The sequence below is a fragment of the Grus americana genome, chromosome 4, assembly GCF_028858705.1.
Source record: "Grus americana isolate bGruAme1 chromosome 4, bGruAme1.mat, whole genome shotgun sequence".
Lineage (NCBI taxonomy): Eukaryota > Metazoa > Chordata > Aves > Gruiformes > Gruidae > Grus > Grus americana.
Genome location: NC_072855.1, coordinates 19,600,905 through 19,624,303, shown reverse-complemented (window position 1 = coordinate 19,624,303; position 23,399 = coordinate 19,600,905). Strand labels below are relative to the sequence as shown.

The 23,399-nt window shown below is 40.7% G+C and overlaps 1 long non-coding RNA gene across 1 annotated transcript; it reads left to right on the top strand.

The window, feature by feature from the left end:
* The first annotated feature begins 21,399 nt into the window (after nucleotides 1-21,399).
* Nucleotides 21,400-23,095, top strand: LOC129205953 (uncharacterized). The gene is made up of 3 exons (XR_008576932.1): nucleotides 21,400-21,636; nucleotides 21,746-21,934; nucleotides 22,646-23,095. It is a non-coding gene; the product is annotated as an uncharacterized LOC129205953 (long non-coding RNA).
* The last annotated feature ends 304 nt before the right edge of the window (nucleotides 23,096-23,399 follow it).

Sequence of the window (23,399 nt, the reverse complement as noted above, 5' to 3'; positions counted from 1 at the left end):
TACTTGCAGTATATATATATATGTATATATAAACACATGCATATGTGTGCATATCTGTGTGTATATCTGTACTCTGAAAATTTTCCTAGCTTGAATAGGGAGAACAAATTCTGGAAGGAGCTGTGTAATATCTTTCACAGGAACAACCCCAGCTGACCCTCGGGGATGGTCTGATAGATATGAATTGCTACTGGCATTTTGCTATTGGAGAAACAGGGCTACTTTGCCAAAAAAATGGATCCATTTAGTCATAAACGCTACAGCTAAGTTGATTCAGGGTTTATCTAAAAAGGCCCAGCAGGTTTGGTGTAAAATGAAAGGCAGAATGTTAATCTGGATGGCAATTGTTTTTCAATAATGCTAATTTGCACTAAACATCCTGATTTACATAAGCAAACAAAGGCCAAATATTAGGCCGAGGAGCCCAGTCGAAACTTGGGTTCAGTTATGGGGGAAAACAGGCTGCTGGAAACACAATTCGCTAAACCCAGCCTTGTCAGCTTTTGCCAGCTTTCAGTCCCTAAACATTTTCCAGTGGAGGTGTGAACACCTCTGACATTAAATTTAACCCAGTACAATATAAACTCACTTTCCTTAACTGTCCTTCATAGATCCACCAAAAGTAACCGGAGGGATTCCTGGACGACAGGCTGAAAAACCCTGCAGTGCTCCCTCTGCTCGTTTCTCCCTCACTTTCTCCTTGGTTCTGCTGTTACCCGTATGACAACCATCTCCATCTTTGGGGTCGTAAGAGCTTCTTATTTGCCCTGGTATTGGCCTAGGTCTGCCCACAGGCACTTTGTTGCTCTCATCTAATGCTCCTCTTTTGACCCATCTTGTAACACAGCCCCTGATGGAGCAGGCGGAGTTATTTCTCCTGAAGAACAGGCAGATTTCACAATCTGGTCCAACTTAGGTCACTGCTCCTGGATCAGACTCCCGGATTCATTTTGTACCTTAAACCAGGAACTGAACTGATACCACAGATGGATAAAAATTTCCACTGTGAGCTTGTGCATTTGGGTACATCTGTGTTGACAGTTACGCAAAGCTCTCCCGAAGAGAAGCCCCCACCATTGCTGATGGACCCGTAGGGCTCTGCTCCTCCCCAGCCCCGCAGCTCCAGTTACCACAAGCCCCGCTTCTCTCAGTCTCATGGTCAAAATCAATGTCTAAAGGCAGGCCATCAAACGAGTTCTTGAATCTGCCTCTTCCCAGTGAAAAAAATGGAAACTTTAAATAAAAAAACCCAGCTTTTTTCCTCCATTGTTTTTGAGTGCTTGGTGTGGTAAAACTGAAAGGAGGAGGCAAATTGAAAATCAGCTATTATCTCAATGAAACATTTTTCTTTAATGAATGAAAAGTGAAATAATCTTTAAAGCAATATTTAAAATTATGTTACTGCTATTTCAGTAAAGTTCATCAAAATGCAACCTACAGCTAATACCTATTCACAATGAAGTTGCTTAATTCAATTTTTTGAATTAAGCGACTGTAATTCCCATATATCAAATGTATTGGTCCTGGCAGTGAATTAAGGATATGTACGATATAATCCTGATTTTCCAAGCTTATTTTCTAGAAATCTGAGTTTACCCTGCCTCATTTATTATTATATATTACAACATTACATCATTGTCATCTATTAACATACTATCTGAAAGTCTAGGGTATACAGAACTTTTGATTATAGCAACAATATTGGTTCCTTTTTTATCAAAATATACTTTCTCGTTTGAAGGAATGACTGGCTATATACTTCCAGAGTGTATAGTCTGTACGCTGGCTGTATTTGACCTGGCTTAGCTTTTCAGGAATTAGTCTAGTTGGGTACCTAGACCTGCCCCCCCATCAGTGGACTTCTTGTGCCATGTCCTGACCCTTGTAGCCCATGCAGCTTGTACAGTGTTTAGGAGGGAATGGTTGCCACTTGAGGCCCTGATTTCTCTTCATTAACTATGTAGGAAACACAGAGGCTGATTTAGAGACCTAAAATTTGGATGGATGGAATCAGATGTAACGAGACCTGCTCTTGGGGTGTACCATGCCTCAGCCCTTAGCAGTAGGTGTGTTTGTCGTTACCCGAAGTGAAGAACACACGCTCATTTGTTTCATAAACATATGTATGAGTCCTCTACGTGCCGAATAAATTGCACTCAATAGCTTGCCCATTCTTAAAGAAGCAAAGGAAGTTTCGTTTTGATAAGCAGAGACCCAGTGAAGACATTACTCCTGCTCCTCAAATTTCCTTCCCAGTATCTCAGGAAGGAATGACATCACATCTTCCTTGTACCTTCAGCATCCAGCAATGTAGGCACAGAGTCAGTGCTCTGAGCAAACTGCAGCTGGATTACTGCAACAAAAAATCTTGTGGCTGCAAGAGTTAGAAATACATAAATGCAGTCCCAAGTCCTCTCTTCAGCCCAGAATCTAACATAGGCTTTAGTTTTTTCATTGCACTGGGCTATGATGCAGATTTGTGAGAGAAAGCTAAATAAAATTCAAAAATCTCACCAAAATCCCAGGCAGTCCTTTGCAGCCATATAGAGGTGTAAATATCCATGCAAATTTTTTCCTTATTCATCTGTGACAGAACAGAATTAATGTATGTGATGGTTTACTATCTCTGAAGAGACACGTCCTTTTGATTTTTAAACCTAAGCAAAAAAGCTTCAAAGTGCAAATCTTTTAAAAAAATAGATTTCTGGCTCTAGCAAAATAAAAGTCAGACTTTCAAAAGAAAAGCAGATGTTTCCTTAAATTAATTAGACAAGCAGTCCCTACCATTGGCACGTGTTAACATCCTGTAAATCACACTCCCGTGTTATTTCACCTTACCTTTGTACTTATTGCTCAGATCAAGGTTTAAATGCATATATTATATAACGAACCATTAAGATTGTCTAACCTTGTTGTGCTCTACCATTCTCGCTTATTGAACAGTAATAAAATTAGCCAAAGGGAACTGGAGGTTATACTAGTAACTATGCCAGAGAAAAGCAGTTGCTGTGCAGTCCATTTCTTGCTCAGGCTACGTGTCCTTTTCCCACTGGCAATCACACACTACGCTGTGACCCCAAAGGCTGTTTGCTATTTCTTTTTCACACGTGCCTATGCAGGAGCATGGATTCTCCAGAGTGGGCTTTCGTTTGCCCCTGGCCTTTTAGGCATTCTTTCAAAACCTGTTCTTGCAATAGTAACCAATTAAACTAGTTACTAAGAAAGAAGCATGTTTCAGCACTTAAGTTAATTGAACTGTTACAAACTAAATATGATTCCAAATTGTTTCTGTATTCCAAATCACTTCATGCATGCAGATAAAATGAAAAAATTACTAAATCGTTTTGAAATGTGCAAATCAGGCATACAATACTGACATTTAGATCTGTGACCTGATCACAATGTAGTAAGTACCTTTGAAAACTTTGCGGATTTTAAAGCTGTCATATGAAACCCTTGAACCACTGCTTGATGTGATATTCAATAAGTAGAAGTCAGGCTGCAATCAAATCGTGGAACTGTCTGCATCAGGGTTTTACTACCAATTTACCCAGAAAATAATCTTTCCCTGATTCATTTCACGGGCCAAGTAAGAAAGGAGGAATGACTTAATGTATAAAACACCATGCTTTATTCTTTGGGACCCTAGTTTGAGTTCAATTTGTGGTCCTAACTAAAATGAGCAGCTCAATCCCCAATGAACAGTAGTCCATATCCTTGAACTACCACACACAATTAGGCACAATTGGCTGTCTCTGCTTAGGAGAAGTTGAAGACTGATTTAGCATGGAGACTAAATCACTTCTTTCAGCTGTAAAGTGGGGTGGCCCTTTCTGGGACTCTGTGACAAAAACCCTAAACCATATTTTTTCTTTATTTCAGCATTTCTTTAGTACAAGAAAAATAAGGGATAGGAAAAGCCTCATTCTCTCATAATAAAAGCCAGATGGCAGCCCTAATTTGCAGCTATTCTCTTTTATTAAGAAGCTAGTAACTACCATAACTGGCAGAGCGATGGTGAAAATACTGGTACACGGAACAAATGGACGCTGCTAAAAAGAGAAGGGGAAAAAAGATGATGAAGAAGAAAAGCAATGATGCTGGAAGCTGGCAAAAGCTTTCCTCTCTGAATCCTGGAGCAGGAGAAACGCTTGCTGGGTAATATATCTATCTCGTTACCTGTCATACATGACCACACTATTGAAGGGTTTAGCTGTCCTGGGATTTAAATGTGTCGCTACTGGGATAAGCTGCACTTGTACAAAACAGAGTAGCGTAAACTATTTTGCCGGTGGTATGAGTGGTGAAGCTCTGGCAGAGAGGCGATTTGAGAATATCAAGGCTTGCACTGTAGCACAGGGAGGAGAGGGCGATAGCTGGACGGGCTGTGGGAGCAGCAGAGAGAGCTCAGCAAGGGCTGAAGGGAGCTGCAGAACCGCTAAGCAGGGGATTATAGGGAGGCTGAAGGGAAAAAAGAGCCTACATTGGTGTGGTGTAAAGAGAGAATTAAGTTAAGTCACTGGATCTATTCCACAATAGACCAGCAGAGGATATTGGCTAGTACTATGGAAAAGAGAGATTTAGCATCCATACCTAAAGCCTTCCTAAAATGTGAGGGTCAGAGCACGTCTCTACTACATTATTAGGTATAAACAGTCTCTGTCAAGTCCTAGAAGACTGTTAGTGTGGTGCTCCACTTTGAGAAACAGGTCATGGTAGCCTGGCAGCAGGATGCACGGGCATGGCTGCGCTGCTTGCGGTACCTAAGCTGCTGCAATTGGGGTTACCTCCTGAGCTCCAGCTGGTCAGGGCATCCCCACGGAGCACTTCACCGGGACATACAGATGGGAGGCTTAGCAGGTATCTGGAGAAAGCTATCAGCTCTTGCACTGCAAACTTTTGTTCAACTCTGTGTACTAACATTAGATCTCGGAGGAAATTCACAAGCTTTTATTTTTAACAGTATTTTTTTCAGCTGTTCTCAGGGATTCCATTAATTTTCATTATGAACTATACTTGCTTCTTTCAACTCAGGAAGAAAAGACTGTGACTGGAGGTACACGGCAGCTCTCCCTTTTTAGCTGCTGGAAATAAGTTAATAAATGCAGTCACAATAGAGGGTACCGTTCTCATTCCTTATTGATACCAGCTATACTCTAACAATTAATTTCAAAGTGCTGCTGATGTAAACTCTACCTGAAGCCTGTTTGATCTCAGATAAGCATCTTCATCCCATTCTTCATTTCAAGAAAAGAAAATCTTACCGCACAGCAACATATTCATCTGCTTTGGGTTCAGTTCAAGATAAGCCATGCTTTGCAGAAAACCTAATTAATATCAATCACAAGGAAAACAGAAATTGGAAGGAAATGTTCTTTCATTTCTTGATAAACAGATCACCCATGATACATACACAAATGGACATACCAATTTGCTTTATTATGGAAGTATCAGGAAAGAAACGGTCACCGTAGGGAGGATTTTTTAAAGAATAAAGGGGTAGTTGCACTCTCGCTCTGGTGTAGATAAAAGTAACTCCAGTCTGTTAAAGAGGAGTTGAATGGTGTAAGTCAGAGCAGAATTACATCCTGCAGTGGTGGGTTTAGTGGCATTTAAAAGAGTGTTTACTCCCAACACTCAGAATAATAATTATTAATGATAGCTCATAAATTCATTTTTTAAAGTTTCTATAATGTATTCTATGCATTTCTTTTCTCCTTTCTCCTCCCTCCTGCCAAAAAAAAGCCATGGCTTATGACCTAGGAGACCTTATGGGCTTAGAATAGAACCTTTAGGGATAAATATTCATATTTGGAAAAAATCTTGCAAAATCAGAGCAGCTAGCTTCTGTCACAAATCTACCTCACATAATTGCTTTCCAGCTGACCTTTGAGGAATTTTGCTGTTGACCAGCACACTTTTCCACCCATGGATTTTAGTTTTGGGGCTGGCTATATAACTACTTCCAAATGGTGCAGGACTTATTTTAGATCCGATTCACAAAATTTTCTTGCACAAAGCAGAGTTCTGCTCTTATTAGTGCTCTAGGTCATTTTGGGAAATGGAGGGTTTGGAGGAAAGGTCACTAACCTTTAGAGAGGTCCCTGCCTTCGCCATCAATCCACCTTTAAAGTCCTTGGTGTTAACATTTCAAGTGACAGTATGGTATATACCAAGCTTGGGAAGAAATACAAGCATCAGATGGTTTAGTTTTATTAAGGCATTGACTCAACAAAGAATTTATGTGTGTAAAATATCATTCCATTTGGCCCCAAGTGAATATAAAAAAAGAAATATTCCATTTTATTATTTCCTTTGAGCTTCTCAGTACTTTCAGCTTTGTTCTAACTTGCCCTCAGCTGTCTTCTTATCATGCAACTTCTTTAGCTGCAACATCACTAGGGTTTGCACACACAAAACCAACCAAAGAACCGAGCTGTTAATATACAAAATGTTTAAAGGAAAGGTCCACGCACTGGATTGGATCACTGGAATGACTGGTACACAATAGCTGAGGAAGTCCCTATTTCTCTGCTTAATATTCGTTGATATGATGTATGTGTGCACATCCTTTAACGTATTTGAGATGATGTCCCTTCACAGCCTCTCCTTTCCTCTGTTTAGTGATATGTTGTGTTTGCCTTTGGGATTGATTTCTTTTTGGCATCTTGTGGCATTTCTGATGCAATGAGTCACTTTAAGGACACAGAGAACTGCTGCCCACACTGAAAGGACCAGTCCTTTCATTGCAAGAGGAAACACTAAGAGGAAATAGAAGAGCTGGAAAAGCTGCCTTTAACAGCTTTGAAGGAGATAGAAACATGGAGAATGGAAAGTATTGGCTAAAGATGAAGCTCCAGACCTTCGAGTAATTCTTGATTCAGCAAGCAAGCCATTAGCGCACTGTTGTTTAGCCACTGGTCTGTAAGCTGTTGGTGGTCCATGGAAGTAATTCTTCTCATTGCTTGTTGGCAGACATCATTAGCGGACTGCCAGCCATTCCTTAGGCGTTTCTGAAAATCAATGCATCTGTAACAGGGGACAAAAACAACCAAACAACCAAAATCAAATTAAGAGGCACCACACTAGTTTCCTCCTCATTTTTTTTTATTTCTTAGTGTTTACCTGCACTGAGATATGACCTATCCAGTCTACCTTTAACTGCAGAGCCTGTCTAGCAGTCTAGCTGCATCAATGCCATCTTACTGCCAAAATACATCCTCAGATTGTCTGTTTTCTTGAACCCCTGCACACATATTTTCTGCTGAATCTTCCCTAACTGAAAGACAGCTAGGATATGTCTGTGTGGTATGTCTGTAGTAATAAACCTTAGCTACAGCATGGACCTACTTCACAGAATGCATTTGGGTATTGTATTAAGCTGTAAATAATATGGGAAGTATGCAGATAGATGGATTTATGTTGCTATTTTTCAAGTAACAGTGGCTTTGAGGCATAGTGCATGTATCTGTCAAAATAATACAAACAGCTCTGCAGTTAACTATTTACAAAGGATTAAAGTTTAGCTCCTAATAAGATCTTCTCTCTGATGCTTTTGCATTTGCTACCTAATACCATGAGAAAAGTCTGTACAAATTATGAAAAGAATGTAGGAATTCATGCAGATCTGAAATATTCTGTTCAAAGGTGGATATCTGGAATAGAAAAATCAGTCCAGACAAAAGCATTTCTTGCACATTCTAAGAAGCAAAATAGAAGTAAACCTTTATTGAAGTTCAGGACTGATTTAGACACATTTCTTTTTTTGGTTGGGTTTCCATAAAGTGAGAGAACTGTAAAGCTGTAATAGTACAGCTCACATTTCTCCCAGCACTTCAGATGAAGCACTCTTGTCCTGCCAAAACCCCCATGAACTATCTAAGGAGAAGAATCTATTGAAAGGTTTTGACTATATAAAAGCTAGAAGGAATTTGTATGAAGCTTACAGGTAAATATTGCCTCTTTGGATTGGTTTTTTTTTTTATTTTATTTATCTCTCCACGATTTTGAATGTTTCTTCTCCCTGGTCTCCTTTTGGCAGCTTTTCCCCCTTTTCCCTCTTTGAATGAGGGAAAGCAGAGACTACGTGGCTACACCCCTACAGCTGTGTTTCTAAGTTAGCTGCTGTTGATTTTCTAATTGGGACCCACGTTAGCATATGGGCTCACCATTGGTAAGCAATATTGTCATTCTGCACATGCCCTCTGAATAACTGGGATTTTGGAAGCAATAATGACTTCATTAATAACAAAATGGAAACAGACAAATGGCATTTACAATTAGAAAGATTACAGGGGAGATTTTAAAATAAAGACAAAAAAATGCTAAAAGCTGTAGAAGATCATAGGTTTCTGGATCATATCTCCTTTCAGCTGAAATCATAGAGATGCTGTATCCTCAAAGATAGAATATATTAGAAGATGTCAAAACTTAAACCAGCTAATAATAAGGGCAGGGTGATCAAATTAGTTCCTATTTAAACTGAACCCAGACAAGTGACAATTGGACTAAGGACTGGTACTACTTTACAAATTCTAGAAGTCCAAAAATATAGAACAGGAGTATGTGGATTTAAACAAGGATTTGGCATATCATAAACTAGGTGGAAGAATGATAATTAGTTAGAATCATAGAATCATTTAGATTGGAAAAGACCTTTAAGATCATCAAGTCTAACCATTAACCTAGCACTGCCAATCCACAGCTAAACCATGTCCCTAAGCACCACATCTGCACAGCTTTTAAATACCTCCAGGGATGGTGACTCAACCACTTCCCTGGGCAGCCTGTTCCAATGCTTGACAACCCTTTCAGTGAAGAAATTTTTCCTAATATCCAATCTAAACCTCCTTTGGCACAACTTGAGGCCATTTCCTCTTGTCCTATCACTTGTTATGTGGGAGAAGAGACCAACACCCACCTGGCTACAACCTCCTTTCAGGTAGTTGTAGAGAGCGAGAAGGTCTCCCCTCAGCCTCCTTTTCTCCAGGCTAAACAACCCCAGTTCCCTCAGCTGCTCCTCATCAGACTTGTGCTCTAGACTGTGTCATACCAGAGGACAAAGCCTGAAGGAAAGATAAAGAATTTCTTGGAGGGAAAGTAGTGGTGCAACATGTGACAGCATTTGGAGAGTTAAATTTTATGAATAATTTAAGCATATCAACAGATAGTATGGAGTCTGTACAGATGGTAATTCTGTACCTACATGGAGAAATGACAGCACTGCCTGTTGACATCAGCCACCCATTCAGGTGACAAACAGCATGATCAAAGAGGCTATTAGGATACTTCAATTGTAAATTAGGATGTAAATTAAGATGTCACAGACACAATATGATGCCAAGGTTAAGGATTTTGATGTAATGAATGATTGTTTAATGGAGAGACAGCCAGGAGTCCCAGAGGAGAAAAGCAGTTCTTTACTACCAGAAGATGTGATTCAAAATTTTGCTATCAATAAGCCACAATAACAGTGCCTATAAAGTACCTATATTCAAAAAACCTTGCTTGAACAGCAAAATCCAACAGAAAGTGAAAATTAAAAGTGAACATTTCAAAAATGGAAACCTCACATTTTTCTTATTTAACCTTTTACTATTTTAATTATGAATGCAGCAGTAGGAACTCTTCTTGTTGCCCTTTATGCCCTTTGTAAGCATCAACTCCAAGTGAGCTTTGCCTTTCCTAACACCATCTTTACATGCACAGCACTTTCAGATGTCCTTCCATAGACCGAGAAACAGGGAGAAATAAGAAACAAGGGAAGCGCACAAGTGAATCTGTGGCAAAATGGGAAAATTGCTAGGGCCTATGATTCACAGTATATGCATAAAAAAGCTAGAAATTATCTTGAATTTGCTGAGAATGCTAAGTTATTCAGTTTAAGGGAGACCAAAACAACAGCAGACAGTTGCTAAGGGATTCAACAAAGCCAAGCTACTGAGCAACAAAATGGCAGATATAATTGAAGCTTATAAATGCAATTTGACATGTGTTTGGAAAAAAGATCTAGGCATTATATTCATAATGTTAGCTCAATGCTCTGTACTGGTCAAGCAAATAAGATGAATGGCAGGAAGCACTAAGAAGATAGCGGCAAACTTCATTGTATAATTGTTTGAACTATTGTGGCCACAACTTCAATATTACATATAGTTCTCTCTCTTCAGTCTTGAAAAGTATATCATAGCATTAAAAAGGCTGGAAAGAGGAAGGATGATGAGAGAACCAGCCTCTGTATGAAAAATGACTAAAATGGACAAGAACACTTCAGCCTGGAAAAGACATAAATGACAGCTAGGTGTGATGGACATGAAGAAAACATAAACGGAAAGAGGACGCAGGTAGAAAATTATTATTCACTGAGTATTATAATACCAGAAGTATAAGACATCAAAACTAACTGTCTAAGATGTCTTAAACACAAAAAGAGGAGGAATTTCAGAAAGCTGTGAACAGTTAAATTGTGGGCTTCATTGTCACCAGAGGTCAGTGTGGTAGATGCCAAATTTTATATGTGTTCAGAAAGTGACCTGACAAACTCATGGAAAGAAATCATCCGGAATTATTAACACAAGGATACTCATGACAGGTCCAAGCTGCAGATCACTGGAAGGTGGAAGACTTTACCAAGGGAAATAGCACTGTCTAGGTATTTCCATCTAGCTCACCCTGTCCTGATACTCCTCGCTAGACTTTATACTAGACTTTACATGCAGGACACACACCGAGGGTACAATCAGCTCTATATTTGTGTGTGATGCCCCTATTGCATAGAACAGGAGCTATACTCAGTCTTTTCAGTTGCCCCAGTTGGGCCACTGCAGCACAGAAGTAACCTCCACTGACTTTATAAGCTGAAAGAGGCTAAATCAGGCACTAGGTTAAAGAAAGATGTGTTCCAAACGGCCATTGCTCTGTCCATCTTGAAATCAGCCCAGGAGTGTCAAACATGGGGCTGGGGAGAAACAGAAATAAAAAAATAGAAGGAAATTAGTTTTCAATTGCTCATTTAGAATTACTAGTTTCAATCAATGACAATTTTAAGGCATTAAACACATTCCAGAGTAACTTGTCAAAAAAAATCAACCCTGCAGTTGCTGACATTCTCAGATGTTTTTTAATAAGATCAGGGTCAGTGATGGGAAATAAGCAGGAAGATGAATAGGATGTCAAAATTAAATTGAGTTCCAGAAGAGTTATCTTTTAGTTATCTTAAGTTCCCAGAAAAATAGAAACTCATGAAACTTTGTCTCAAACTAAATGGGAAATGCATGTTTTAGCTCGGAAGGTAGTGGGAAGGCTGATGACTGTCTTTAGAGGTATTAACAACCCATGCTATTTTAGCAGCTTGAAAAACACCTTCATCCTTTGAATTCTGGAACAGAGAAGGTTCTACTTATTTTAAATCCTAATGATTTCTGCTGCACCAAGCTCTTTCATTTTTATACAGGAAACCCAGATTAATTGTTTCAACCATCTGACTATCCATTACAATCAGAGGATGTAGTTCTTGTTAAAGTTTCAGAATTGTTGAATAAAATACCATTTTAACAACCCATATGTCCGTGTTTTTTGTTTTGTTCTCTTTTGCTAAATGTTGTAGCACTTTGTCTTCTGGAGTGTAAATACACTATTGGCCAGGCTGTCATTAATCATCATTGTTGTCAATGAACAAAAATCCAGTGAGAGAAAACAATTGAATGCCTAGGACTGCAGAACAGTTCAGGTTTCTGAATGACCACGCTGATTAATAATGTTACTTTCATTTGGGAATTTGTCCATGCACCATTTATGAATTCTGCTCAGGTCTGTTGTCTTGCTATATATTTACACCATTTAAGATAATTTGTCTACCTACTCCTTGGGCTCAAGGAGGCAGAATATTGGTTCTGAATAAGGACATTAAAAGTGTTATTAAAACCAGCTAGCTCTTCTCCAATCAAAATCGTGCAATGACTTCATCACAGGAAAACAAGTTTTCTCTAATTGTCTGTGGGTGAAAATCTACAGTTTTAAGGACCAGAATCCCTTGAAACAAACAAAAAGACCAAGGAGTGTATGAAGACAGGGCTAAATAAAGAAAGGCTTGACAAGTAGGGAGTCACACAGGAATAGATTTTGCACTGAAGTTAAGGGCTGCCAAGGAAACAGGACCACTGGAAAAAGCGAAATAAAGAAAAAAAAAAAAGCATTTTGAGGACTCACTCTGAGCTGAGTAATGCAGCCCAGCAGGAGGGACCTGGAACTCAAAAAGTGAGTGAGATCCTTGGGACTCTGAGGCAGATGGTGTAGATGGAGATGTTGCATGTTTTACATAAAAATGTATATCTCTTGGTCTGTGTGAAATAAATAATGATCATGTAGTGAGTCCTGTCTATTTGCTTTGAGTAGTGTGAAGATGTTAGACTAACAGTGAAATTGCCCTCAAGAACAAAGGTATGGGAAGGGTTGCTTTTAAGCTTTTTAGGAGGTCTCTTTTGGAAGAGACTGTCTCCTATTTACAAGTAAAGGAAGAAACATATAATGTTATATTTCATAAGAGTACTGAAATGGTTAGACCCAGAAATGATGGCTGGAGGCAACCCAGGAACAAAGAAGAGCTTACAGGTCCGGAGACCCAGCTTGTATGTACAACACAACAGCCTGGTGGAATCAATGAAGTGACTGGATGAGCTTCATAAAAAATGTTTGAGCTCATTTCTTAACCAAGTTCACAATATAAATCATAGAATCCTAGAATGGTTTGGCTTGGAAGGGACCTTAAAGATCATCTAGTTCCAACCCCTCTGCCATGGGCAGGGACACCCTCCACTAGACCAGGTCGCTCACAGACAGCTCCATCCAACCTGGCCTTGAACACTTCCAGGGAGGGGACATCCACAACCTCTCTGGGCAACCTGTTCCAGTGCCTCACCACCCTCACTGTGAAGAATTTCTTCCTAATATCTCATGTAAATCTACCCTCCTTCAGCTTAAGGCCATTACCCCTTGTCCTATCACTCCACGCCCTTGTAAGCAGTCCCTCTCCAGCTTTCTTGTAGGCCTCCTCTAGGTACTGGAAGGCTGCTCTAAGGTCTCCCCGAAGCCTTCTCTTCTCCAGGCTGAACAATCCCAACTCTCTCAGCCTGTCTTCACAGGAGAGGTGCTCCAGCCCTCTGATCATCTTTGAGGCTCTCCTCTGGACTCGCTCTAGCAGGTCCATGCCTTTCTTGCACTGGGAACCCCAGAGCTGGATGCAGTACTCCAGGTGGGGTCTCACGAGAGCAGAGTAGAGGTGGGGAATCACCTCCCTCAACGTTGTGGTCACACTTCTTTTGATGCAGCCCAAGATACGGTTGGCTTTCTGGGCTGTGAGCAGACATTCTGTGGTGGGTTGACCCTGGCTGGGGCCATGTGCCCACCAGAGCCGCTCTCTCACTCCCCTCATTCACCAAACAGGGGAGAAAAGGCATAACGAAAAGCTTATGGATCGAGATAAGGACAGGGAGAGATCACTCACTAATTGTCATCACGAGCAAAACAGACCAAACTTAGAGAGGGAATTCATCTAATTTATTACTAGGCAAGACAGAGTAGAGGAATGAGAAATAAAATCAAATCTTAAAACACCTCCCCCCACCCCTCCCATCTTCCCGGGCTCAACTTCACTCCCAGCTTCAACCTCTGCCCCCTCCTCAGCGGCAAAGGGGGGCGGGGAATGGGGGTTATGGTCAGTTCATCACATGTTGTTTCTGCCGCTTCTTTGTCCTCGGGGGGAGGACTCCTCTCATCGTTCCCCTGCTCCAGCATGGAGTCCCTCTCACGGGAGACAGTCCTTCACAAACTTCTCCAACATGAGTCTCTCCCACGGGCTACAGTCCTTCACGAATTTCTCCAGCGTGGGTCTCTTCCATGGGGTGCAGACCTTCAGGAGCAGACTGCTCCAGTGTGGGTCCCCCATGGGGTCACAAGTCCTGCCAGCAAACCTGCCCTGGCGTGGGGTCCTCTCTCCAGGGGTCCACAGGTCTGGCCAGGAGCTTGCTCCAGCATGGGCTTCCCACGGGCCACAGCCTCCTTCAGGTGCCTCCACCTGCTCCAGCATGGGGTCCTCCACAGGCTGCAGGTGGAATCTCTACACCCCCTCATCCTTCCTCCATGGTCTGCAGGGGGACAGCCTGCTTCACCATGGCCTTCACCACGGGCTGCAGGGGGATCTTTGCTCTGGTGCCTGGAGCACCTCCTCCCCCTCCTTCTGCACTGACCTTGGTGTCTGCAGAGTTTCTTACATCTTCTCACTCCTCTCTCCGGCTTCAAAAGCTCTCTCTAACTGTTTTTTTCCTTCTTAAATATATTATCACAGAGGCACTGATTGGCTAGGTCTTGGCCAGCACCGGGTCCGTCTTGGAGCTGGCTGACATTGACTCTATCAGACACAGGGGAAGCTTCTAGCAGCTTCTCACAGAAGCCACCCCTGCAGCCCGCCCCCCCCCCCCCCCCCACTACAAAAACCTTGCCACACAAACCCAACACACGTTGCCAGGTCATGCTGAGCTTTTCATCAACCAACATCCCCAAGTCCTTCTCCTCAGGGCTGCTCTCAATCCATTCTGTACCCAGCCTGTATTAGTGCTTGGGATTGCCCCAACCCATGTGCAGGACCCTGACCTTGGCCTTGTTGAACTTCATGAGGTTTGCACAGGCCAGCCTCTCAAGCCTGTCAAGATCCCTCTGGATGGCATCCCTTCCCTCCAGCATGTTGACCACACCACAGGGCTTGGTGTTGTTGGCAAACTTGCTGAGGGTGCACTCAATCCCACTGTCCATGTTGCTAACAAAGATGTTAAACAGCACTGGTCCCAATACCAACCCCTGAAGAACACTGCTTGTCACTGGTCTCCACTTGGACATCGAGCCATTGCTCACAACTCTTTGAGTGTGACCATCCAACCAATTCCTTATCCACCAAGTGGTCCATCCGTCAAACCTATGTCTCTCCAACTTAGAGACAAGGACATCATGTGGGACAGTGTCAAATATTTTGTACAAGTCCAGGTAGGTCTTTGGTGTCTTCTCCCATATTCCAACTACTGGCTTAACTGCACTGTTGCTATAAGTACTTAGTAGACTGATTTTATGGTTACACTTATCTATATCAAATTATTGCTGTTTTTTCCCCAAAAACTTGGGATTTTCATTTAGTTTTGCTCTTAGCAGACAACCAGCATTTTATGTCTCTTTAATCTACAACACAGTCTCTTAACTAAATGTCATTTCACACCTTCTTGGTTCTCCAATAAGGTGTTCTTGCCTTACTAGTCTCTTAAAAAGCATTGTTGTAGGGACTTAGAGCATCATTAGTTTCTATGCTTAAACATAGAAAATGATATATAAGAACTAAGTTTTATTAGTCTTAATGTTTTCATATGCTTGCGGGGAACTGAAAGTCCACAGGGGACAGAAATAAAAATGGAAATATAGTAACATTTTACTAATATAGGAGTGGCTGTGAGAGAATGAATGTTATGTTCCTGAGCTCAGGGAACCCTCAAGCAGAAAAAGACTGACTCACCTGAAATCAGAAACCAGAGAGTACCTGCATGTACTAGCTGGACACGTAGGAAAATGCTGGACTCCCTCACTATGCCTTCTTATACCTCTGAACTTGAATCCCAGGACATAAGACTGACAATTTCATAATGCAAAACATGAACTCTAATGTATCAGGCTATATGGTGTGTGTGTGGGTAGTCGTATATTGGGTGCGGGTCCTCGTGCATCATGTCACACAGTGAGCGATTGGTAGTGGGGTAAGACTGTTGATGAGAAATGCAACAGCACAAGGGTGCACATTCACCCATGATCACGCTGGTCAGTGACTGCTGCTCCACTGGGCTCAGGAGCAACCTGTTATTCCTCTTTTCTCACCTGGAATGGGCTGCTAGTCTTCTCACCATGCAATGACATTGTGACATCAGTGCAGATTTTTATTTTTCATATATATATATACACACATGAGTTTCTGAATCAGAGCTGTAGGCATCAGGCTGTTGTACTTTGTATTTACTCCGGGCTTGATGGAATAAAGTATTAAAATGGCTGATAAGTTTTCTGTGTTAACGGTTTTTAAAGAAAAGTTAGATATTCTGGGTCACTGTGCGGGAAGTTTATTTACTTCAGTAATTTAAAATCTAATGACTTTCATGGTTAATCCTGTTTCCTTTACTGCTGCTTTATCTCTTTTGATAATGATGTAAGCTTGAATGTAAGCGTGAAGGGCACAAGTTTATACCTGGAAAATCACCGAGGTCCTCTATTTGATCATGCAGATCTGTCTCACAAAGACCTGCAACCTTGAGAGGGACTATGTGCTACATTTATTCCATTTCTTTCCTGATGCTCTCATTGAAAATGAAAATTGCCTGCTTCCTAGTCCTAGAAATACATAATTTCCTGTATATTTCTTCCCCCCTACTTATTTCAATCCCTGCTTCTAATATAGCTCGGCATTATATGTATCAGCACTGGTGACAATTCAAGGAAGGGAATTTAGTGTCATTCACTTCACTGAAGGCCTGACTCCTTCACTGTTGACATCGGAGGCTAAATTCAATGATTTCATTAGTATATAGAATCTGCTATAAATAACTAAAGTTAGAGTACAGAGAATGGGAATGGTCAAACTATCAGAAGAAATGGTTCAAGATACCTGAACACAAGTTTAAAAGAAAGACCCACAAGGAAAAGAAAACGCTGGAGAAAACTGAAGTTCTTCAATGCAGGTATATACTGATTTTCCATGAGGTGTTCTCAGTGAAACACTGGTGGTATGAAGGGTTTCTCCATATTTTGCTATTCTCTTTGGCTCATGAATGTCAAGGGCACTCTGTGTTTCTTTCTGGGAATGAGATGTCCTCAGAAGTAGCTGAGCCATATGACAGAGCCATGACTCATTTCTTGACTCAGCTGAGTTCAGAAAGAATAATGGAGGAGGATAGATAAAGCCAGGGCACAAAATAGATCACCATTTCAGTCCGTTTGTTCGCTCTCTAAATGAAGTGGGCAAAATTCTGAATCTCAGAGAAAACATAGATTATGGTAGCAACTTGCATAAACACTGCAAAATCAAAATTTCTCTGTAAAGCTGTAAATTAAAGGAAAAAAGAATCATTTTTCACCCACTTAATAACTTGCATGTAAATGAATAGAATTCCATTTTTTTGTATTGTATTGCTTCTCTATTGAATTATGTCTTTGTCCAATTTAAAAGCCCCATCTTGTTCTGTCAATCTCCGAAGCAGCTATTCAGCAGCCAACCAACACAACACAATTTCTCTATGCTGAATATTCTTTTTCATTTTTGCATTGTATCCTAGTCTCTTATTATAATGGTTCTGCTAGCAGAACTATAGACAAGCTTGTGTCAATATTTCTATGCCAAACCCTGTTTTATTAGTAGATGTTTGTAACAAGACCATTCTAATTTGTGTAATCAAGATGAAGCTAAATACAATTATTCTCCATCCTGACACTAATTTTCTCTAAAAATATGCTTTATTTTCTCAATCACTTCTAAAAGATTGGCAATCAAAAGCTAAAAAAAGCTGAGGCTGCAAAACTCCATGCTGCTGGCTCCTCCTCCCTAGGTAGAAGGGGACAAGAAAGAGCATAAGAGACCATGTGGACATTTAACTCAAGTATTTTGATACAAAACACTGCAGGCCAGGTAACTCCTTGTCATGGCTGAAGGAATTTTTTGTCTTCAGAATGTTTATTTTAACCTTGGTCTACAAAGTAAGAGACTACTTGTAGCTGCAGATGTATTTTATCTTCCATTTAAATAAGTTTGTATGCAACTTGTGTTTTACATTGTACACCAGTTTGGGTTTTGTTCTTTTTTTTTTTTTTTTTTTCCTCTTCATAAGTGCAGAAAACATAAATGACAGTTGTGTCTATGCCATGTCTGTTTTCAGGAAAAGTGTTTGCTACTGACCATGGCTATGAGTGTGAAGGGAAAAGGTAAGCTTGTAGAATGTACGGCCTCATTTGCATACTATTTTTAGTAAAGACCAATTCTTTCATCTTTGCAATGACTTCACTTCTTGCACAAGGTGAACTAAAAATAGGATTTGTTTCTCCCTGGGTAGTATACAGCAATGAACTGTACTGCAGCTGTCCAGCTTTCAGATCTGCCGAGTTTTGAAGTCCAGAGCTGTTGACATTTGCAGACCCCACAGGCTCTCTTAAAATAATCCTGAAAGTTCAACCAATGACCAAAAGATAGCTTGAATTCCACCTAATATCATGGTAGATTTTCATAGAACTAGTCATTTCTTTCAATTCTGAAATTGATAGTCTAAGGTAAATAATTAGCATGGTTTTAGCTTACAGTGATGCCTACGGACATGAGCCTAACAGCTTGGTGCTACAGAAAAGCTCTCCCCTGTCCTCTCTTGTGTCTCCTATTCCCTCTCCTGTACTCACCTGCATTCATCCTGCCCTCTCCCTTGCACTAGTTCAAATGGGTTTTGGCCTTTCCTGTGGGCTGATTTATCCACTAACTAAACAGGCAGCTACCTACATTTTTGCTGACTTAGTTTCCTCTTGAGCCCAGTGAGCTGAGTCAGTTCAGACAAGCTCTGATGGTAAATGGTGGGAACACACAGCCAGGAGCATTGAGACAGAAGAAGGCGGGGGGTGTGTGTGTGTTTAGGGAGGAGGGAGATCTCCCCTTTCTGCTGATAGTGAATTACGAGATTGCCTCACCCTATTTCAATGAGCTGCACCCTGTGTAATCTGCTATATAGCAAATGTGTAACTACTGCCATTTCCCCTACATACCAGCCCAGAATTGAGGTTCAGTGATCTTTCTGTAACAAGTATTTGAAATATTTTCTTGCTCAACATCATTGTTCAAGTTCATAGCCTGCTTGTGAAAGTTGCTTGTTGGAACTGCCTCTCAGGGGAGCGCTGGGGCAGTCGGATTATCACCACACCGTGCAACCTGGATGATACAGCTGGTGCTGCTCCTGGACCCGCACAGCTTAGCATCACATGCTATGATCACTTGTAGGCAGCTTGTTATAAAAAACTCAAATGGCTGCTCAAATCCTTGAGCTGGAGGAGCACATTAGACTTGCCAGACTAAAGCTCCATTTTTTTTTTCAGTGGGCAGAAGAGGAGGGGGCTTACGCATGAAATTTCACCCCTGGATAAATGCACACCAGGTGAAATTTGCATTTATTCATATTTTTTATCTGAATTTTGCACTAAAAATCCCCAAATGAATATGAATATCGGCCTCTGTTCACAGGCTTGCTCTTTATGCTTTCCCATGGTAGTAAATTTGACTCCTACTAATGGCAGGTGAAACTGCTCTTCATGGAATAAGAGACTGCTTAAAATCTTTAACTCTTTTCTTGATGGATTGGTGCAGCCATTTGTGAATGCATATGTTTAAAGTTTCATTTACATTTTTAATTAATAACTCCATGTGATTTTTTAGTATATGCCATTGCTTTACCACAAACAAACAAAGCCCTCACTTTGGTAGGCTGATGAGGATGAACCTTCCAGTCTTACACCATTCTTCTGATGATGCCAGTGACCCTCTTCTGCACCTGTTGTTATATGACTTCATTTTCTTGCCTGTGGATGTCTAGAAACGTACGTAATTTTCTGGATGAAAATTTCCCAGAATTACAGTTCAAATGAAATTAGGAAATAACTTTAATGCATGAAAGCTTTCCTATTTCTTACTATATTTCTTTGGTTATGCATAGGAACCCATCTTTAATACATCTCAGCGTTAGCTCATAAAGATATATGTTCAGCAATATGGATACAACCTTTCCTTCTTTTTTTTGTTCCTTTTATTTCCAGGGGACAAACTCAGTTAGAGTTTATGCATGAGTTCATGTAGTAAAGCATTGCTCTGTAGTAGTTTGTGATTCCTGCTGATTTATTCCACCCAGAGCCCACTCTTCTGTCTTTGAGTTCATATTGCTCAGTGAGGGTATGATGTTCTGCCCCTTCCTGAGAAGACTGATTAAAAGTGCAGAGTGAGGTACACTTAGTGTGACTGAAGGATGTCCTGGATGTTCAATATGTGCTTGACAGTGCAAAATGTTACCAAAATATCAAATATAACCAGTAGCATATTTAATGCTCTACCTTCTACACGGAAGTGTTTGTTTATTTTGTGTTTATCAATATTTCCAGTTGTGTCACTTTTTTATTCTTAATGTCTCAGTAAATATGATTTTCTTTCAAGGAGTTATGGTCCTCTCTTTTAAGTTAACATTCAGAGCTATATTGCATTAAATGTAAATTGCCGCTTGGCAATTCCAATCAATCAAGCACCATCTCTCTATTCTGTCATTGTACCTTCTACCAGTGGAAAAGTTTACGTATTTATTATTTTGGGTTGAAAAATTGAGAATATAAACTCTGCAGAAATAGCTAATTGATTGACGTGGTGGAATGCTCTGCAATAGAAGAGTTTTTCCCAGAAAAAAATATGTTAATCCTAAAATCACAAAATACATACATTTAAAAAGAAGAAGAAGAAGAAGTAGTAAAAGAATTCAGTTAATTATCACACAATTACAGTAACGGAAAGAAAAAAACCTAATCAGACATGAACAGCTTGTATAACCATTAACCAGGCTATGGTAAACCATTACTTAACTCTGACTTAAAAGATCCATCATGGGATTCATGGCAGCCAGTTAACTAATGCTTAAACAATTCCACAGTAATTTAAAGCTGTGGTAAATGGCATCACTCAACCAAGCAGTCACTCTCAGTCTCAACAGTTATTTTTAACCGGTATGAAGTTATGCTAACTCCCTCCTCCCTTTCCCTGTCTAAACTGCAAATGCTAACAAGTCTTTACTAGCTGTGTGACACTGTATGAAGTCCTTTACTGAAGTCCAGGCAGATGACAATCATTGTTTGTTGTTGGTTTGTTTTTTTTTTTTCTGGGGAAAAAAAAAAATCTTCACTGAAGAGTAGTGTCAAATGAATCTGGCACAACCTCCCTTGGCTGAAGGTGCATTTAATCTCTTTACAAAGATATAAATCTTTATATTTATTTCCTCATCTTTAATTATTTTTTACTTTTAAAGTTGTTAAAAAAAATTTATATTATTAAGATCAATCTAGCAGCTGGTAGCTATCCAATTCATTTTTTTTCTGCATTCTCACTGACTAATAATCAGACTAGGGGAGGGAGGTGAGTTGCATAAGGGAGGCAAAAAGTTGACTAAATTGAACACTACCCTGGTGAGTGTTGAAGAGGTAGTGGCAGAAAGGAGTGAGGCTACTGCTGGAGTTTTACAGTGGCTGAAAAAAGGCTCTGTATTTGTTTAGTATTTTTACTTATAACCTGAGGATCAAAAGTGGGAGTGGATTGATAAATTATGCTAGTGACACAAAGCTTGGTGGCATTGCCTTTGCAGAGAAGGATCAAAATATCATGCAGGAACAGATGGATCGCTGAGGACAGAAATAAAGAGAAACGGATGAAATTTAATAGTACAAAGTTCAAGGTCATGGAGTCACAGCCCAACAAGAATTTCTGCCAAGAACTGGTAGTCTATATTTTGGAAACAGCTGAAGAGAAGGAAAAGACTTGAGGCTACTGTCTGGTTATAGGTGAGTAGGAAAATGAAATTCCTTCTGTGTTTTGTTTGGCAGTAAAGCCACTTTCTGTGCCTTTCTTCCCACGTCTCACAAGGCATTCGTTCCTGTCCCTGCGCCACAGATTACTGCCTTCTCACTGCTGCCAATGCAACGGGATCCCTCTGTAAAGTAGACGATGGAAAAAAAGAGGTTGGAACCTGTTGCAGTAATTGCAAAATGTCTGGTGCATGTATGGAGGCCACATCATGGAGAGCGCTGCACGCAGCCCTGGTCAAACACGTGCAAACAAGATCAATGCAAAGCGGAAGAGGTACACGGGAAGACTATGAGCCATATTTTGGGGGACAGAGCTCTTGTCTTACCAGAAGACACAAAAACTTCCTGGCTAGTTTTGCTTAGCAAAATGGAGTCCCAGAAAGCCTCCATAGCCATAAATGTATGGAGGCAGAGGAGAAAGGGTAGATAAAAGGGAGAGAAAAACTATTTAAACTGTTGGAAAATGTTACTGTGATAACAAATAGATCCAAAGTAGAATTTATTTAACACATTTTTATTGCCCTGTGAATCAGAATCGGGTTCCTAACCACCAAGTCAGTAAATGGAGGAGCTCCGGTGCAGAACAGTCTGCCTGGCGGAACAAAAATCTGTCATTGTCAGACTGGAGATTGATTTGTTATGAAAAATTATTTGGTATGGAGCCTGTGATAGCAGGGGCATGAACTGTGTCTCAGGAGGCTTCCAGTCCTATATTCCTGGGCAGTAGAAAGTGTTTGATGTAGGCATTATGCAGAGGACTGATCTGTAACAAGTATCTGACAAGAGCTTTTGTGCTTTACAGAACTGGTTTTTGCTTTCAGAGGCACATATTTTTCTGCAGACATTGTTTTATGAGACCCAGGGAACAAGAAGTGATTCTCTGAGAACCAGCTGAAGTGTTTAATATATGGCTGATTATAGGTGACATCAGTAAATAATGACACAATAATTTTCTGTATTCTATTCATTTTTTTTTTTCCCCTAGAACATCAGGTATTTAGAAAACCTGGAATTTAAAAATCCTCTTCTACATCTGACAAGACAGCACAAAAGAGCTTACAAGGAGAAAATGAGACCTCTTGCGCCGATTCTGACACCCTGCTGCCTACCTCCCACCCCAGCTAGTGACCAGCGTCAGCGTTAATGAGGGGCAGACGGCAGCGTGCCTCTGTTGTAGCTGCTCGCTCTTCTTGTAGCATCGCTGATGACCTCCCCAGAGCGCGTCTCTGAATAAGCAAGCTATTAGTGCGGAAGAGCCCACCTCACGTAGCAATTCCAGGGATTGCATCGTACCTTCCATGGGACACTGGTGCTCCTGCTAACGAGGAAGATAGTGGTAGACTTGGCCACGCTGCAATGTGGAAAAGGGGAGGGCTGGGAAGAGAGAGAGATGGAGAGGAAGATGACAGTCTGGTGTTATTCCAGGAGGTATGGTGTGTTAAGGGTCAGCATGTATAATTGTCTTGTTACATCTCAAGATTAAAGCGTTTGAAAATCAGTTTAAGATCAGTTATTGAATAGAAAGAGCTGCAAGGGAAAGAGCATCATTCTTCATTACACAAGCTTGAGGTGAGATCCAAATCAGACCTGCCACATACATTCTCTCAGCTGCACATGCTTGTAGCCAGAAGAATGACAGCTTGATACCTACCTACATGCCAGTCACTCTCTTTACCCCAGATAAACTTTTGCTTCTGTGGTATCCTTTGCTTCAAAGCAATGCTGACAAGGATTTATTG